The sequence below is a fragment of the Lissotriton helveticus genome, chromosome 5_1, assembly GCF_964261635.1.
Source record: "Lissotriton helveticus chromosome 5_1, aLisHel1.1, whole genome shotgun sequence".
NCBI classification, from domain to species: Eukaryota; Metazoa; Chordata; class Amphibia; order Caudata; family Salamandridae; genus Lissotriton; species Lissotriton helveticus.
Window position 1 is genome coordinate 692903454 of NC_136065.1, and position 20423 is coordinate 692923876.

The following is a 20423-nucleotide window of genomic DNA, read 5'->3' on the forward strand; positions in this document are numbered from 1 at the left end:
AATGCTACTAAGTAGGCCTGCCACCCTATTGTGCCACCGACTTCAGTAGCCTTTTAAAACATGTCCTAGGCGTACCATTGCAGCCTGTATGTGCACTCTAAGCTGCTATTTTGACCTGGCAACATAAAAATAAACATTTTGCCAGGTCGAAACCTTCCTTTTTAATACATATAAGTCACACCTAGGATAGGCCCTAAAAAGCCCATAGGGCAGCTGTGTTGTATTTAAAACGTTGGACATGTACTTTTAAGTTTCATATATCCTGGTAGTAGAAAACTCTTATATTTGTTTTTGCCTATTGTATGGCCTGCCTCTCCAATAGGATAACGAAGGGTTACCTTATTCAATTTAATAAGTGATAACTTTTGATTGAGAGCAGGTAGGAAAGTCATGTTTGGTGTCTGAAGAATGGTAACTTAAAAACGTCTCTACTAGAAAGTTAGCATTTTCTTGTGCTAAACATTTGTTGGCTGCAGCCGGTTTCATGAGTCACATGGCTAGGTGTAGTTGGCAGTTGGACTCAATGTATTCCTCCCAGACAGCAACACAATGGTGGGTCTTTGTGTTATCAGGATGGACAATCTCTAGCAGAATGGAAGGGCGGAGTTATCACCGACCACACTTGCACAACAAAGGCGCTGGATGAGCTCACACACACAGGACAGGACTTCACACTAGCCTATGTGACCCCAGGCAATCTGGGACCAGGGCAAGGAGACAGGACTTTCCAGACATCTCCGTACTCCCTCTTACTACAGCACTGTTGTAAACACTAAATAAAGACACAAATAGCTGTATGTTGTTTTGCCGCGTTCGAAGGACAGCATCGAGGGTATTCTTGGGAAATAATAATGTTATAGTTAAGTATGAAGTGGCTGGAAAAGCAGCCCCCTGACTGGCCACTCTTTGGAGCGCTTCCCCTCACTCTTCGGGTCCTCCACGCTTCGGTTAAGCAGAGTTCAGCTCAGCTCTGCTACTCTACCTTGCTCTGTGTGCAGCTCATCTCCCTGGAATAAACTTCGTTTATTAATTATGGCTAGTGTCCAGAAGAGCTCGGGACAATCGACCTCACATAAATGAATACCAATGACCCAGAGGGGAGAGGGCGTGATTAACGGCGCATTTCAATGGCCCAAAATGCGGATTTTTATGTTCCATTGATTTTTCACGATCAATAGCTTGTATCTGCATAAGGCACATAGGCTGCACCAGCACATATGGTAATATATGTATTTATGTTATTTGTTCATTTTGAAGGTATCCACGACCACGTTGCCAAAGGCAAGCAGTAGATTTATTACTGGTGCATTCAAATGAGATATTACAATTAGAAATAGAGGATTTAGACGGTGAACTGCGTGAATTGTGTTTAGTGTGTGTAAAGCACAGCTCCTCACCGCGTCCAAGCCTTTCCCATGGAAACAGAGAGAAGTAACTGGGGAAGGATTAGAATGGTTTTGCTACATATATGATTTTTTTCCTTTTTATATTTATTTTATTGGTTTTAAATTCTATAGATCTACAGTGCAATTGACAAATAAACGCTTAACAGAAAATCTCTTTAAAGTAGATACCTCTTCAGCTGTTGATAAAAACAAACCACGTAGATTTGGCGAATGTAGGAGAGTTAATGGTCGGGACATTGCTCTGCACTGTTGCACACACAACTTTGTCATATTATCATAGACCAAGCAACATGGGAAATACAAAGAAAAGTAACATTTCATACGCCTCACAGGTCACGGACGTTTCTCCATTCCCTATTGTTCCATGAGTTGGACCTTCAAAAATATGTGAAAGAACTACACATTTTGAATTTCCATCAATTAATTCCAGCTTGTGCCTAAAACTACAAAATGTATTTGCGAGTGAGCATGGCAATTCTTTATAATTAGATGTATTTCACTCCGATAAAATGCTTTATAACAGTAAAAAAAACATTTTTGGTGTCTTAGTCACATGAAATAAGGGACAGCAAACAACCATTTCATTCACTTCAAATAGGACAATGTTAGTATTGGACAAACGATAATGTTTTCTTTGTTATTGGCCCCGTGAAGGGGTTTGTTTTGAAGTTAAATGGCCAACTTCTGTACCTTGACAATTCTTCGTTAAGCTGTATTGCTTCATGTCACATCCGCCTTTTGTAAGGTCTTAAATAAAATCAATAACATTTGTTATAAAAAAAAAAAAAAAAACATTTCATTGTAAAGGATTGAGCATGCCCGAGGGCACATCAAGTAAAGGCTAAAGTCTATTTACTTCAGCTGTAAGACTTCTTCCACACCTCCTTGACATGGAGAATACATTTACAAGCATTGGTCCTCCAGTGCCCTCATCGCTTAGAAGGTTCTTCCATAAATGTCATGAACAACACCAAAAATTAGAGCAAACAGGTCCTGATTCAGGAAGGTAACCTTACACTTTTGTGTGAGTTGACTCTTTTTCGGTATTCATAAACTACGAATTAATAGTAATTTTATAACTGCTGAGAACCCGCAGTCGGGCGGATGGAGCACTCCCCACTTAAAACGATAGCCCAGATATGCAAGACTATTTTTTTTCAATACAAGATCTGGAAGTAGGACCAAAAAAACATTTTTGCAAGTTGTTCACATTTTAAAGCTACACTCGCGCAGTCTCTGAGGCCAATGCAAAAAAAGGAAAAAGCTTTGTGCAATTGACGAAATTCAGTTATATATGGAAAACCTCTTTTGCGATGCAGGCAGAGTGCAGGAAACACCAATCCCCTAGTACATAGTCAAGAAAAGAGGGCCATTAGCCGAAATCAAGATCAGGAAGCCAGCACTGGAGAGCAAATAGTCCTTTAGCGCGATAGTTAAGCGCTCAGTGGGTCAGATTGTGACCACAAACAGGCCCTGCAAAAAAAGGGGCCAAGATTCATGCACCTGGGCCTCTGAGTGCGCACACCAACATCAAGGCCCTTATTTACAAAGGATGTATGTTACCTTTTAAAAACAAACCGAAGCAAAGTCTTCTTTTGGGGTTTCAAACCAATGCAGATTGCGTTTTACATTGGTTTATAACCCAAAGTAACTCTGTGTCAAGGGGGTGTTCCATTGGTGTTGCAAGGGCGTTTCCATGCAACCACCAATGGGTTTTGACACAAATCTCCATCTACATAGAACTGTAGACAGGATTTGTGCCAAAATCCTACTCCTGTCTGAGGTAGGCATAACAGGGAGAAATGTTTTCATATTGTCTCGTTTTTTTAACTCTTTGCATCTGTGCTGCGTTCTGCTGCACACAAACAAATAAAAAAAAGGATTTAAAACACAGTTTTTGTTCAGGAAGACACTCCTTTATTGATCAGACTATGCTGACTACAACTCAGACACCGTTGCACTATGGCAAAAGGGTGCTTCCACTGGTGCTTGACATCCACAAGTATGCCAAAACACAGAGAGAGCAGGACTGCACCACTCTAAAGAGATATGCTGCGCTGCGTGAACACTTTGTAAATGTGCCTGAGATTCATAATATGATTCTCTGGCAGCCCTCCATTCATCATATCCCACCTAAAAGACTTGTGCAATGTGAGCTAATACAAGTATCCTGACTTTAAGGTAGAGTCTTTCATTGCATTTGTACTTGACATTACGCACTCCTTGTAATAGAGTGGATCAGCACTTTCTGCAACAACAAGCACCAAACCACCTCTGTACCCAGTGGGCTTATAGCATCCTGGCACCCACCGTATATCTCTGGGTGAATCTCAGCCATGACTACGGCACCTTCCAGCAACAGAGCCCCTGGTACCGATGTGGACATTTGCATTTAATGCAGCACAGTGGGCATGGTTGAGGCTCTCACCAGGGAGGGAGAAACACTCTTCACTCACTGCCCTGCTCAGCACCACTTCAAGTAAGACTTCAGCCTTGCCTCCTCTTGGCCTCCCTACAGAGTTCAGTGTTAAGGCAGAAACTGTGAGTACTGACAGGGTGTAGAAGTCTAAAATTATTAAAAACACAGAGCCATAGGATTCCAAATGTAGCTTTATTAATCAACAGCTGTGCACTGCTGACTATCAGAGTGGACCTGCTCAATTTACAGAAGGTAATGTGGGGTATTATAGATTACAGTGCATATTGCACCAATGAGACACAACCCACGAGATGCAGTTGCTTTGAGACACTCAAATACGTTGTGTACAGTGAGGGAAGAAATGGCCGACCCTAGGTGTGTAGTCAGCCAAGACTAAAGGAAAGATAATAAAAGAAATGAAAAAAATGGGAATCAACTCAAAAAGTGACTGTGGCCAAATATACCTTAGCCAGCAACGAAGCAGTATATCTAGGGTTCATGGACCTCACCGCAGCTTTTGACCATGTCAATAGAGAGAAGCTGTAGGCTCTGATGACTAGACTAGGGGTTGATCAGGGCTTGGTAAACATCTTGAGAGCATTGCACTGGAATACCTCCGCCAAAGTGCGTTTTAATCTGGAAGGGGGCACTAAGGCACCTTTCCCCTGCACTAGTGGGGTAAAACAGGGATGCATCCTGGCCCCGTCCTGTTTTCCTTATACATTAATAACTTAGTCCAGGCGTTAGGTACATTAAAAGTAGATTCTCCCAGAGTAGGCTCCCGCCTGGTCCCAGTGCTGCTGTACGCAGATGATGCGGTTCTCCTAGCCCGCACCCCTAAGGGTCTTCAGCGCCTGATAGATGAGTTTGTCAGTTTTATGGACACATTAGACCTATCGGCTAACCTAAGTAAGTCTTACGTCATGTTGGCTGGAACCAAACCCTGCAAGAAGTTCTCTTACAAAATAGGCTCACATAAAATAGGGCAGGTACAGACCTTTTCCTACCTTGGTATGCTATTTGATGGGTTTTAAATTTTTTAACTTTTAATTGAAGAGCGGTGTTCCAAACTAGTGGCCTCGACCGGGGCCATAATGAACTATGGATGCAGGCTGGGTCGATGGTCCCCAGAACAAGTTATGAACTTGTATAGCTCAATCTGTTGTTCCACAGTGGTATATGGATCTGAAGTCTGGGGTTTTGTAAGCACCCATCAGGTACAGATAGAGGAGAACCAATATCTGAGAAAGGTGCTCGAAACCCCACAAAGTACACCCGCCTATATTATTCATGAGGAATTAGGAAGGGTATATATCGAGGACTTGATTAAGGTCAGACCTCTCATGGCCTGGTTAAAGATTTGGTCCAATACGGAGGCAGATCTGAGCAGACAAATTATTAGAGACTGCATAGATAGGGACAAAGGAATGAGTATTCCGTGGCTAAAATACGTGAAGACTACCCTTGAGGGAATTGGGTGTAAGGATCTTTTTACCAACTCAACGGCAATCATCCCTCAAGATAAATTGAGAATCAAAAGAATTTTTATAGACATGGTAGCCTAACACAGAGCTGCTGCGGAAGGCTGGAAGACCACAGTCTGCGCTCATAGAATGGTAAAGACAGGGGGAAGGAATGGAACCCTGCCTCGCTCTTATGTATAATGTACAGGAAAGATTTTTAATCACCTGTTTTAGGCTCAACCTTTTACATCACTTACTGGCTGATCCTCCAGGTTTTACTGTAACTGTTGAGCAGAAGGGTCACTGCAGTTGCGACAATAGGTCTCCGCAGGATGCCCTTCATTTTGTATTATTATGCCCATTTTATGCTTTACCCAGGCGTAGCTTTTTAGTAATGATTTTAAAACAGGCGAAGTTCAGACACGCCAAGGTCGCCCTTTTATTTTTGCAAAGGGCCAAAGACCCCCTACATTGCTATGTACTATGAATTTCATTAAGGTTGCTTTAAGACTTAGGAACTCAAGAGGGCTGTGTTGAATGAATTCTCGGTCAACTGTCTCCAATGTATTTTGTCATGAACTGTATTTTATTGTATTTTAACTGTATCTTGCACTTTTATGGTATTTTCTAAATATCGAATAAAGGACTATTGATTGATTGATTGATTGACTGTGGCCTATTATCAAAATTCATCATCCACAAATCACACAGAGACTGTTGCACCAGCATTGTCCAGTCCACATGTTAGTGAATTGAGGTGAGTGTCAATCAGTGTAATCCCCACTGAACATTGCCCTCCCTTCCCTCCGCATCAATACATCTTTACTCTTGTCTTTAGGGATGCTGCCGTCTTTTGCTGTCTCCCATCCCTCCAATCACCAGAGACTAGACGCTATTCCATTTACCCAGTATGTACTTTTTACTTGTTTTTCAAACTGGGGTTTCTATATATTGAAAAGATCCATCGATTTCTAATACTCATTCCTCTTCTTCCCTAGACCCCTACCATCCTCAGTCCTGATGAGACCCTATTATTCTGAAAGGGTCGAAACGCTGTCGACACGAGTATAGAGACAAGCAAAGTTTCTTGCTTTATGAAGATACAAATTTACATTATTGTATCCATGACTGTTTGTACCTGAATTTGCTGTCTCACATGTGTGTGTATCAGCCAGTCACTTTTTGAGTTCATTCTCATTTTGTTCACTTCTCATAATATCTTTCCTTTAGTTTTAGTTGACTACACACCTGGGGTCTGCTATTTCTTCTCTCATTGTACACAACGTAATTGAGTTTTAGAATTCATATTGGTTTTGAATAAACTTGGTTTAGCTGAACTGTGCTACATACTAGTATGGCTCAGTTATCATTGCTCCTAATAATGTTTGAAATATTGCATTGCCTTTGTATATGATTTAGTCCACACAGAAATATCTGTGATACCCAAACATCAATGTTTAAAATGAGGTGCATATGAATGTTTTTTCTCGAGGATCCTTTTGGTTACAGCAAAAGCACAGACAGTTCAAGTTCACTTAGAAGCCAACAGGCCTGTGCACCTTCTGCATGAAGCTCCTATTGAGTGTCACAAAATGGAACCTGAATCAAAAATGTATTCCACATTCCCTCCTCTGACATGCAATAGTCATTTAATCAAGCTCAATGGCCATCATTTTTCTTGCTTCCTGCTCACTGGGAAACTCGGCTTTGTCTCAGGGGCCTACACATTTTAGGGATTTTGGATGCATCGTGGCACAACCGTTACTATGCAAAGAAGTACCAAGATACCAAGTCCCATCAAAACTGCCTCCATTATCACCTTCCCCATCTACCTATCTAGTGGTCAGGGAATCCAATAACCCTACTTCATGTATCTTTCCTGCTACCTTACTTATCTGATGGATCTAATTTACTGCCTTCCTAATGATGCCTCTGTTGTCCAGTATGTAGGCATCACACTTTTGGCTTACCACCTGGCACGCTCCTCCTTCCTTAGTCAACAAAATATCAAATGCTATCCTATTTTGTTTAACTGCTGTCCTCGTTTGTTTTATTTCATATGTAATATTCCCCAGGCAGCTGTTGTTTCATCAGATGAATCCTTACTCCATTTTGCCAGCTCATTTATTCTATGCTATTTTCAGACACCCCCGCTGTGGCATTATTATCCCAAGGCCCGTTGGTACTAAATAAATTGGCCATTGTTCAGTACCTCATCATTCCCTTACTTTCTTCATGTCCCACTCCAGGCAAATGTTGAACATGAATCATCATCGGCACAACAAAGAATAGGTGACAACCCCCATAACAATCTCAAGGCAGATGGTAGTAAGCTGATGTTCTACACACAAAATGCATTCTCGTCTATCCAATTACCTCAGGAGAGGACCCTTCAGCTTTCCCTTCTTTCCCACAACAAGTGTGTAAACATATGTGATATAGGCACTTAGGCATGTGCTTGTCCCCATATATATATTTCTATCCGGAGATATCCCTCCTGTTAGATGCATCAGGTAATCAATAACATAGCATTTCTTAATTTCTTCGCTGCTACTTTTGAGAATAGCTTACAAGGGAGATGGACAATGAATGGGGTGGCTCGGAAGTACTTTTGTACACTACTTATTCCTGTGCTATTTTTAACTTAGGAATCTCATGCTTGTTTTCTAGTGGACCCCCCCCCCCCCAGGCCTTTGTTCCTCAATCCTACCCTAGGAATTATGCCATACTGTTTTTTGTGATAATTCTTCTGGGTTGGTGTTCCTTGTTATGGAAGAGGTGATATTCAGGGCCTCATTTTTGAGTTTTTGTCATAGAGCAGCGCTGCAGGCCTTTCTGCAGTGCTGCCCTATGGCAAAAGAAAAGGGCAGGAATTTGCGGTATCTATAAGATATGGCGCATTCCTGTCCTTTTCCTCAGTGCTGGCGCACAATTGGCAGCCGTGCGCCAACACAGCCACCTTTGCACTACGGTACCTGCGTTGCAGGGATGATTATTTTTGTGTCTGAAAGGAAACCTTCCTGCACAAAAACATCACAAGAGGCCTTTTCCTCGTTCTATGTGTGCTGCAGAATACAGCACTCATTGAAAAAGAAAAATGAGGAGAAATAACGATATTTCTGCTTGTTGTGCCTCCCTTACGCCTCCCCTGGGGAGGCATACATTCTCGGCACTGCCTCAGGGTTACGATTTCTCATAAGTCTGGGGCAGTGTCAAAAAGTCATGGATGTTGCTGGATAAAGGGGCGTGCAACACCCATTGAACGCCCCTTTATCATAGAAACTGCGTTAAATGGAGTGATAGTTACAAGACAGCATTACGCCAAAAAAGTGGCTTAGTGCTGCATGGTAAATATGGAGCAGGCTACTGTGCCATCGGAGCATCACAAAAAGTGACGCACTGGCAGTGCAAGGGGCTTATAAATAAGTCAATCAGTTGCTTACGTGGTACCCTTCTAACACCTTCCTGGTGTGTTTTCACTAATATGTTATACTATCCTAGAGCAGAAAGCATTTCTTGTATGAAGACACAACTCACAGCTCTTGTTAAAGAGAGAACAGAACAAAGCTATATCTACTAAAATATGGTGCTGTTTTCCACTCCCCCCCTGGTGGTACACTTTAGGCTGCTATGTGCCAACACACACACCCTTTTGTGATTGTGCAAAGTTGTGTGCAATCTGGCAGAACTAGTTTCTGGACTGGAAAGTGACCCTTCCAGTACAGAAACTATTATAAACATATATAAACATGGAAAAATGTAAACATATCTCCTTGTTACGCCTGCCTTGAGGAGGCATAATATTTTGGCACAAATTGCTGTCTACGAATATTAGAATATAGAGACTTATGTTAAAGCCCATTGGTGGTTGCATAGGTACACAAATGTACCACCCAGGGAATGCCCTATTGACGCAAAGCAGTGTTTAGTGCATTTTTACATTACTTTGAGAAACTAGTTATGTTATAAGGTCTCTTATATAGCGCACGTCTACTCCAAGGAGTGTCCCGGCACTTTGGCAAAGAGAACTGGGAAAGAGTACACAACACAGCAACTCACAGAGGGCCGAAAGAAAATGATTGAAAGAAAAGCCAGGTCTTCAACTCCTTTCTGAAAGAGAACAGACTGTTGGCTTTTCTTAGGGAAACGGGGAGCTCATTCCAGCACCGAGGTGCCAGGTATCGAAAGGAGCGACCTCCAATACGTGCGCGTCTAATGGGGGGAACAACGGCTTTGGCCAACAAGGCCGACCGTAGAATCCTCCTAGGCGCGTAGAAGGCCATACGCTTCCCGATGTATTTCGGGCCAATCGAATGAAGGGCCTTAAAAGCAAGGGTCAAAACCTTAAAAGTAATTCTCTTAGAGACAGGAAGCCAATGCAGTCTCTTGAGCAGCTCCGAGGCTTTTGCCCTGCGCTGAAGACCAAAGATGGCTCTTGCAGCAGAATTCTGCACGATCTGCAGACGTGCCAGAAGATATTTGGGCAGACCGAGGTAGAGGGCATTCGCGTAGTCCAAACGCGAGCCTATCAAGGCCTGAACAATGTTTTTTTTATGTTGCAGAGACAACAACGGGAGAAACTTCCGCAGCATTTTCAGAATGCCGAAGCATTGCCCGGACAGCCCAATGATCTGGGGTCTGAACGAAAGGCCGTCATCGAACAGAACACCAAGATTTTTGGCTTTTGAAGAGGCATCGTCGGGAGGAAACATGTCCAGAGGCCACCATGTCTTCCAGCTGGGATCAGGCGGACATCCGAAGAAAAGCAACTCCGATTTATTGGAGTTGCATTTCAGACTGTGCCGCTGAAACCAGTCAAAAACAGCGCCCAAGCATTCTTTGATCCGACTACCATCGAAGGCCTCACCCTTATTACAGGTGAAAAGGAGCTGGGTGTCGTCAGTATAAGATATGATCCGGGCACCAAAGGATTCCGCCACCGCCGCCAGAGGGGCCATATAGATATTAAAGAGGGTGGGGCTCAGGATAGACCCCTGAGGAACCCACACCTCCAGCTGCGGCATTTCCGTGGAGAACGGAGGTGCCCAGATCACTTGTCGGTGGCCGGTCAGAAAAGACTTAAACCAGTTCCACACCGTCCCACGAAGGCCGATCTCCCAGAGTCTTAAAAGGAGACCGTCGTGGGGAACGGTGTTGAAAGCCGCCGACAAATCCAACATAACCAAAATAGCCTTACCCCCATAGTCAAGAGTCTCTCTGATGGCATCGATGATCTCGAGAAGGGCCGTCTCCGTGCTAAGATTAGCACGGAAACCCGATTGAGAATCATGCAAGATGTTATTGCTCTCGATAAAGCTGGAAATGGAGAGATGCACGTGCTTCTCAGTCACCTTTGCCAGAGCAGGGAGGAGGGAGATCGGCCTATAATTGGCATGGATAAGGGGATCCAAAGTGGGCATCTTGAGCAGCGGCAGGATCAGGGCATGTTTCCAAGCCTGAGGTACCTCTCCCGTGATCAGGGAGGAATTAAGCAGCGGATTAAGCAAGGTGTTAACTGCAGGCGCTACTCTCCCCAGGCATTTCGCTGGACAAGGATCAAGTGGCGAGCCAGATTTTAGCTGAGACAGGAGATCAAGAGAAGTAGCAGAAGACATAGGAGGAAAAACGGAGAGAAAAGGACCTTTCCCTTCCAATAAAAAGGGTAAAGTGGTTAGGTGGCTAGCAGCTGAAATGGAGCCAGCATGGGGGAAAGAATCCTGAATGGATTTAATTTTGTTTATGGAAAAATCATCAAGCTGGCTGATCCAAGCTTCGGTGTGAGAGTGGGAGGGCGTACTCAAGGAGGGGGAGGTGAACTCTTTTACTATCCCAAAGATTTCTTTACTCATGTTTTCTGCTTCATCGATTCTACGCTCCAGGTATACTTTTTTTCCATCCATAATATGTTTATGATAAAGCCTGATAGCATCCCTATATTTTACTTTATCAGCCGGGTCATACATGTGCCGCCAAGCTCTTTCAGCCTTCTTACAGTCTTGGCGCATCTTACCAAGAGAGGGAGTAAACCAAGGGGCCGAGGCGTGCCTACCCGCAGACTTGGCCGGCTTTCCAGGGGCTAACTCCTCAAATCTAGCTATCAGCCACTTCTGGACCAAATCAAGATTTTCCTCCAAATTACCAGATAGCTGACAGGGATGACGGCGGAGAGCATCAGACCGCATTTCCACCCAAACCTGATGAAATGGCCGGGCCACCCCTCTAACATCTTTCAGCGATCTTGGGCAAGTCATAGCAGAGGAAAGAATACGAAAATTAATTAAAAAGTGATCTGACCATAGGACTGGAAGCGGCGAGGACACGTCAATCGGCCTAGTCGAAAGTATTTGGTTAATGGTATGGCCTTTAATATGGGTGGAACTGGTGATGTAGGGGATCAACCCTAACAAAGAGGCAATGTCCTGCAACTTAATAGTATCAGGATCCGTTGTATTATCCATGTGAAGATTCAAGTCTCCCAATAAAAAGCAGTGCTCGGATCTAAGGCAGGGCACGGAGAGCGCCGCCTGCAGTTCATCAAAAAAAGAGCCGAGGGGACCAGGTGCTCTATAGATAAGGATCCCTGCGCATGCTTGACAGGGAGATAGCCGAAGGGTAAAACCCAAGGCTTCACAGCCCGCGATGTTATCAACGGGAAAAGCCGTGCAAGGGAGATGCTTATCCACAATCAGTGCCACCCCCCCGCCCCTGCCTACCACTCTATCCCTCCTAAAGATGGTGTAATCCGGAGGTATGGCAGTCACCAAATCTGGACCAGAGCACTCTCCCAACCAGGTCTCAGTTAGAAACAGACAGGATGTTTTAGAGTCCGACAACAAATTCCAGATGTCAATGGAATGTCTACTGAGGGATCTGGTATTAAGGAGAGAACATTGATTGTACGTGAGTGGGGTCTCGAGTAAGATTCCATCCTGACCAGGAATGCGCCAGCCGCAACCCGAACAGCCCTTCCTAAGTGTTCGTCCGCCCGGGAAGACATGATGGCATTTAGTGGAATGTCTTCGCAACGCGAGTAGCTCCGTGGAAGAATAGGAGAGCATGATGACAGGAAATGCAAACACGCCCCCAAAATATGAAAGAGGAAAGAAAAGAGGCCAGTAGTGCTACCTCATCCGCCTCAGAGATGCTGACGAGCGCAGACGTGCAGGACTCTGGCACGACTCAGGCGCAGGGAGGGCGCTCCCGCTGCGCGTCGACGCTGCGCGCTAGGGAGAGTGCTTTAAATAACCTGCTCTCTCAGTCCACGAGCGCAGGGACGCTCCAAGATTGCGGCGATACTTCCCTTCCTGATCCAAGATGGCGCTCCCCGCCCACAACCTCCCCGGAACTGGACCCGCAAAGCAGCGGTGAGGTTTCTGAAGAATTATGGTGCAGGTAAGGGGCAGGACAGGGTCGCTAATAACAAGGGTAACTCGAACCAAAAAATTAAAATAAAATAGAAAAACCGGCAATTTAAAATAAGCAGACAGCGGTCTAAGCGCGCGCGACCAGCACAGAGGCGCTGAGGCAGACTCTAGCCGCAGGTCACCTTCAAACTAGCCAGTGTAAATTGTTATTTGCGTTAAATAGTAAATCCCAGCATAACACTTTGTGTTGGGTTTGCACAACAAAAGTACAAAGCATTAGTAGATCTGGGCCTTGGTGTCTTACTCTTTCATAAAACTCATTGTTTGCTTGCTCAGGAAGAAGGCAATCCTGTAGTGGTTCAACTCTAGAGTGCGCTAGAGAGCTGAGGGAGACACGCTGCTGCCCAAAACGCCATTCTGCCGGAGTTGGACACCGCAGCAGGCTGCTGCTGCTCTGCTGCTCTGCTGCTCTGCTACTCTGCTCTGCTCTGTGTCTGTGCTCTGTGGCTGTGGTTGAACTACGAGCTGATTATGCGTGGGTTGGCAGGATACCGGTGGCACTTTGAGAAAAATCTCCAACACTAACTCCGACGCGGCAGGAGCAGCACGGCCACTACTGGACTGGACTCACTACTGGACTCAGCCAAACCGCTCGATACCGCCCCGAGGTTGGGAAGTCGGCAGGACCGCTTCATTTGAGGACGGCTGTAGGCTGCGGGCCGCGAACTGTGGACTGTGGACTGTAGCCTCAACGGGCTGGCAGCAGATGTCCGATAGCAGACTACAGGCCAGTGGCGCCTTCGGCGTATTGGGAAAAAGAAAGCTCCATTTCGCAAAAGCGGCGGAAATTGTACCGAAAAAACGTTTAGTGACAGCACTAAGCACTAAGCACTAAGAGTGCTGAGACCGCTGAGACCATTGAGCTGGGAGCCCATCCCATCTGCCATTCTCTGCCTTCTCTGCCACTGGTTTTAAAAACTTATTTTGACATTTTTGACATCTGACATTTTCATCAGGCATCAGGCATCAGGCATCAGGAACTTGCAATTGCGTGGCCTGGGCGATCTGGGAGGCCATGTGAACCCGGCAGCTTCAGCCCTAAATCATGGAGTTGTGGGATTGGCAAGCCAAGCCAAGCCGAACCGAGCCGAGCCTAGCCTAGCCAAGCTAAGCCAAGGTAGGAACGCTGATGCCGATGCTGTGGTCAACTGGCTTCTGCACAAGCGACAAGCAGTAAGCTGGTGGAGGGTAATCATCATCGGGCAGTGACTGGATTGGTAAGCCCAAAAGAAAAAAAAAATCACTTGTAGTCCTGCCTATTATAAACATTATAAACATTATATTACATTACAAAACTATAAGCCGCATGTTTTCAGAGCTTTCCGAGCTTCTTCGACAAGGCGCAGTGCCGAAAAGGTTATATTAAGGTGTGCTGACAATGCAGCGATTTCTGCGAAAATATAAACCTGACTGGGACAGACCAACCCCATTGCCCCTGCCTAACCCTGCCTAACACTGCAAAACCGGCAATTGCAATTGCGCAATCAGCGTAACGTTGCCTCCCTGACGGCAGCTGCACCAGATCCCCGTGTGTCGTGCTCGTGTAGGAAGTGGTTACACGGCAGAGAACGGAGGGTGCAGACAGGCTTGGGAGGGCGTGCGGTCTGCGCAGCTTTGTACTATCGAGGTTGAGTGAACATCCTGCAGGGATCAGCAAGGGGTCCGTTTATACCATTATATTGTCTGGACCAAGACTTAAACCAAGGACTAGGATATAACAAAGACAAAGTCAAAACCAAAGACAAAGATAAAGATAAAGATAAAGATAAACTTAAAGTCAATTCAAGTTCTAGTACCGCCAGGTTTCACCATGAGGTCTGGTAAAGTGAGGAAGGCACCAGGGGATAAGATCCCAGCCTCACGAGGCACCCTCAAATGGAAAAGATTGGAAAAACTGAATGTAAATAAAGCAAATAGTCCAAAACAAAATCCACTGATTGCCTCTCTCTTTGAAAAGTCAATCCAAAACAAAAACTCGTCATGCTCTCGATTCCAGTACTTGAAAGACCCGGGGGCTGTTGTGTTTTCATCTACGGAAGGAGTCCCGGGTTTATTAACACCGATTGAGCCCACAATCGAGACTCGCCCTGGGGATCACGGAGCGGCCATGCCAAACAAAGCCTTTTCAATACCACCAATGATACCTGTCCAAGTGACCCATAGTAATCAATCAAGTGATACATGTGAGCCCCGTAAGCACATTGATCAGATGGAGAGTTTAGGAAACATTGAAAAATCAACAGGCGTGTGGGGGAAAAATAATGAAGTTATAACTGCAGCATTAGTACATAATACCCCAGTGGTCAAACCAACGACATCTTCAAATCTGCAGTCCCCAGGATTGTTAACAACAATTAGACCAAGCCCAGCTTTTCCGGGTTTAACAGAGTCTACAGATATTGGGGAAGTTTACAGCGTGGGTTCGATGGAATCGGCCCCTGACGAGCGGGCCTGCTCTAGTCTCAACACAAGTCCATTTCCAGATAAAAGGGACTGGAAGGATCAGCCGGTTGGGTTCTCCCCAGGTAAAGGGGAGCTAGAGGGAGTAGGTAAAATAGATAGTGTCAAGGAGGACAAGTTCCTGGCCTGTGAGGGCCTCATGGAACATCTACAGAGATCACTGGGTCCCAGGCCGGCTTCATCACCACCAGGTAATACAAACAAATAATGAGACCACAAAGCTAATGTTAACCAAGAGACAAAGGAAAAAAGAGAGGAAAGCCCGAAATAAGAAAAGTGAGGTTGTTCCAAACAAGGTTAACAGAGTTTATCCAATTTTTTCAAATCTGAACCAATGTCCACCAAAAAGCACTGGCAACTCCGGAAGTCACTCAGACACATTCGCAAGTGATGAAACGTTCAAAGGAGGTAAATCAGTGTTTAAAAATGCTCTTAAAAACCTCCAGAAATCCGACACACCTTCCAATTCTACACAAGTTGTAAAAATGCAGCAAACCGAGAATGTTGGCATAAATCATTCGCCCACTCAAATCCAGATAGAAATTGCAAATTAATTGGTGATCAGAGCATGCAGCTAGAAGCAATGTCCAAGATCAAGCCCATTGAAGTCATTTTCCCCGGCTCGGATAAGGATGATAAGAAGGGGCACTTGCAATCTAGTGGCAGTTCAGTGGAATTAATTCCACCAATACCACAGGTAGATGATCAACCAACAGATAAAAATGCTGCCCCAGATTGTTTAATTAGCCTTGCACAAATGTCAGTATGTAGAGATGAAGGTCAAAAGGTAATTCCCGCTCCTTCGATACAAGCAATAACAGATCGGGGGAGTACAATTAGAGAGGACTTACCTCACCGTGGACGCCAAGGGCTGTATGAGGATTTAAGCTCCTTGACGAAGAGAACATTAAAATTCTGTGTAAAGAATCCAGAGGTTGCACAGGAAAATACGGAATCTGTCATTTCGACAAGGCCACTCAATTATAAAGCTGGTATAGAGCTGCACAAAATAATTTGGTCACCAGAGTATAAATCACAGGGGGCACATGATATACTAAACAGGAGCAACATTCTGAAGCTATTGGCAGAATTTGATGACCTAAAAGAAATTAACACGGCAGATCATGAGCTGGTTGAATTTCTTAATGGCCCTAATGATACATCAGCTGAACATACTTTGACAACCTGGAAATCAATAGAAATAGCAGAAGCAATTATGGGGAAAGTGGATATCTTTCAATCGTGGGGCATTCAAATATCTCATCAAATTTGAGATGATCCTAACACTGGAAGATGATGATAAATTATTAACTGATAATAGCTACTGGGGTGTTCCCGAATAGATACAAGGAGGTGTTGGTACACGGAAAGATCGACTAGCAATCCAATTAGTGACTAAATTGGAGTTTCTCGGATTGCGCGTACTGAACGGGAGGTTTGCCGAGGACCAACCACCTAGTAAAACAGACTCTGGTCCTCATTCTCAATCCACGTTGGACTTTACAATGGTTGGTCTTTCATTAATCCCCCTTGTGATTAGTTTTCAAATTGAGTTTACCCTGTTGAGTGACCATGCACTACAACATACCATTTTTAACCTCGACAAGGAAAGATTGCTACCGTCATACATATTAGAAGGCCAGTTAAGTTCTGTCAATTTGAAACGGATAAATTGGTCCAACACAAATGAATATGAGTGGTTCTCTACAATGAAGGACACACTGACTGAGATAGGTAGTTCCTCAACGGATGCTATCCAAGGATGGTCTCTTTTTCTGTCAAAATTGAAACAAAAGATGAAGCTGCCTGTCATGAAATCCAGCACTGACGGATTACAGAATAAACACACGAAAGAGCTACAAAACCTGAGAAGACTTCTTCGAAAATCTCAAAGGAAGTTACAGTCGGCAGACCATGGTACATCCCAATGGGCCAGCTTCCGTGCACAAAGAAAAGAATATAAAAATATGATTTGGGAATTTAAAAGGTCAACAAATGATAGCTTCTGGTCAAAACTAATTTACAGTTCAAAACTACAGAATACTAATATATTTTGGCAAACAATAAATCAGTTAACAAGACCCTGTAACGTCCTAAGTTCTAACGTGCAGGAATCGGAGTGGGCAGCGTTTCTCGCATCAAAATTTACAGACACCTCGACAATAACTCAAAGTAGTGACCCATGCACAAAAAGTCAAAATAAAATGTGCCCCGTAGAAGAACCTTGGAGTACAACGTTGACCAGCGTACATTGCAACATACCGGGTACAGACTCTCAGAATAATCCATATACGGCGGAAGAAATAATTAAAATAATCAAAAAAGGAAAAACCAATGGGGCCCCAGGCCCGAATGGCATCCCACAAGCGGCGTATAAACATGCCCCAGAATTTTGGGGACCTTGCCTGGCGGAACTGTTCTCAGATGTGCAAAATTTGAATCAAGTACCTGAAAGTTGGCAAGGATCAATATTCATGCCAATCTATAAAGGAGGAGAAAGATCATTAGCAAACAACTATCGTCTGATAGCATTGCAGGACGTCGAGGCAAAATATTTTGCATCCTTGCTATTAAACGATTTGGTCTCTTGGCCAGTTGAAAAAGCCCTGATCCCCATTAATCAAACGGGGTTCAGGAAGGGGATTGGAACAACAGCAAACATCCTATCCATCACTATGATTGCGGAGAAGTGCATGAGTCGCAAACAGGACCTGAATATGTGTTTTATTGATCTTCAGGTGTAGATCGTAACTTATTGTGGGCGAAACTGAGAACGTGGGCAATACCGGAAAATATTCTAAGGGGTCTGCTGCTATTTTATTCGGATACTTGGTCGCAAGTAAAAATAGGCGATGGAACACGACTGTCGAGAAAAGTTCCTACAACGATTGGCCTCAAACAGGGGTGTGTTCTTACTCCACACTTATTTAACCTCTTCATTTCAGATCTTTCCGGGAAATTGAACCATTGCAATGCCCATCCACTGAAATTAGGTGTTTTACAGCTCACCCATCTGGCTTACGCAGATGATATAGTACTTCTGAGCCTAACAAAGGTGGGACTAACGAGATTAGTAACGGAACTCTCGGCTTTCCTGTTGGCAAACAAGCTGTCATTAAACATCTCAAAAACCAAAACCATGTGGATTACTAACCGCCGTGGATCGCATCTTGATATTAGGTTAAAGGGAAAACCGCTTGAGAAAGTCTCAGCTTATAAATACCTGGGTTTCTTTATAGACGATAAACTTAACTTTATAGAACAGAGGAAATATCTGACTCAAAGAGCTGGTGCCCTATTATTTGGACTAAGTACTTTGTCAAAAAAATTGGAAGGCCATCACTTAAACCCTTATTAACCGTGATGGCAAACAAAGTCCTCCCAACCCTGACTTATGCAAGTGTGGCAATGCATGGAAAAGACGCGGACTTACTAAACAGCCTGACAACAAACATTTACAAAAAGGTATTGCGATTACCAAACAGTACATCACCAGCGCAAATGCGACTTGAGTTTGGATTAAAAAACGAAACACCGGGCAAATTATACTCCTACATTAAGGTGTGGTATCAGATCAAGCAAAAAGCATGTAATAAAAATCTTAACACCTACCTATGGCAAGAGCTCAAATCTAAAAAAAAATCCATAGCAAATCAATTCCTCACGCATGCTTTGGAGACAACTTGCGCAAAAACCTTATGGGATAAAAATCTGTCATTTGCTGTACTAAAACAGACCCTTAATAAAGTGGCCAAACTTCATTCATTAGTTTAGGCAAAGAAATTTTCTCCCATCGCTCGCACTCATGGGCTGTGATAAATGGCTATAAGACATTGATACCAGCACAGTACCTGGAAACAACCTACTCTATTTTTATTAAGAGAAAGCTGATGTCTCTGAGATTTGGTGATTTTCCGACACTAGCCGATGATCCTGCCTGGAAACAGCATGCTGCCGTTATATGTCGACTGTGTGGTAGCCATAAAGAAGATCTAATACACATAATCTGTCATTGTAAGATGCTGTCCAAGGAACGGTCATACTTTTTAAAGGAAAGTTTTCGGATCAGGAGATTACGAACATGCAGATCCGCCATTATTGGAAGCCTGGACATAACGGCTCCTCGAATACATTGCAAGCTGGTGAAGTTCCTGCAGGCTTTTGAAAAATGCATAAAGCAACATGAAGATTTTAAATTGTCAATGATTTGAATTTTTTTTTCTGCCTCAATAATTCTTAGAGTGATGTAAATAACAGTAGGAAAATTATTTAGTTTTACCTTCCGTTTTTACCATAAGCCTTTTTATCACTCATTTTTAATGATAATCTTATAAATTTTTATATCTGTTGTGCGACATACATCAAATTGTTATGGTTTTAATTAACTAAACAATAAAGTTTAAATTTCAAATTACTCTTTCATATGAAACAGATGGTATGTTTGCAGACATGAAGAATGAAAGCAGAATTTGTAGTGTGAACGTAAACTCACCAAAGAGCATTGAGTAATTTTTGCCATAAAAGCATATTAGTATTAGATTAATGTAAGCCGTTTGAAAAACATTCTATCTCAGAATGTGTAGGGACACCCAGAGAGATTCTATCTTTCCTGTATGATTCTATAATGTGCAAACAAATAAATATGTTGCTATAAATATGTTCTTTCTGCTGATTGCTGTTCATTTTAGAAAAATAGATAAGAAGAACGATAAGTCAGTTTTGGATTTCGTTTTCTAAACTGCAGCTGTAATTATGCTCTGTGACCTGCCTTTAACTCTAGCTTCTAGTTCTGTCTGTAGGCATTAGTAAATTCATTTTGTTATTACAGATTCTAGAGAGTAAGAACTCACCTATAATAAGAAAATTAGAGATGAGCTTTTACATAGGGCTTGCAGTGTCCCGTATACTGCAAATATATATTATTTAATGTACCCTTCCACGGTCTTCCCTATTCCTGATTACATATTGGAAAACTAAAGAGAATTTAAAAAGTGAGAATGATAATTTCTGCCCTAAGTGTACATAGTTCTCTGTGAAACTCTAGCGAAACTCAGTTGCTCCTCTTTCTCTACAAGTACTAATACAGAGGTTGGGAAGTAGCAGCAAAGGGACACTGCCTACCACTCCCCCCTGTATAAGCAAGCTGGCTGAATGCAGTAAGGTAAACCTGAAGCAAGAGATGGTGGCAATGCACCAAAGAAACCTTTGAATTTGTGTGGTTATTGTGTTGGTCTTTTTTGCTGTGTCTGTT

The 20423-nt window shown here is 43.6% G+C and overlaps 1 protein-coding gene across 1 annotated transcript in view; it reads left to right on the plus strand.

Annotated features, from left to right (window-relative positions):
- The window catches only part of OIT3 (oncoprotein induced transcript 3), a 669633-nt gene that overhangs the window by 344487 nt on the left and 304723 nt on the right, over positions 1-20423 (plus strand). The gene's annotated exons all lie outside the window — the stretch shown is intronic.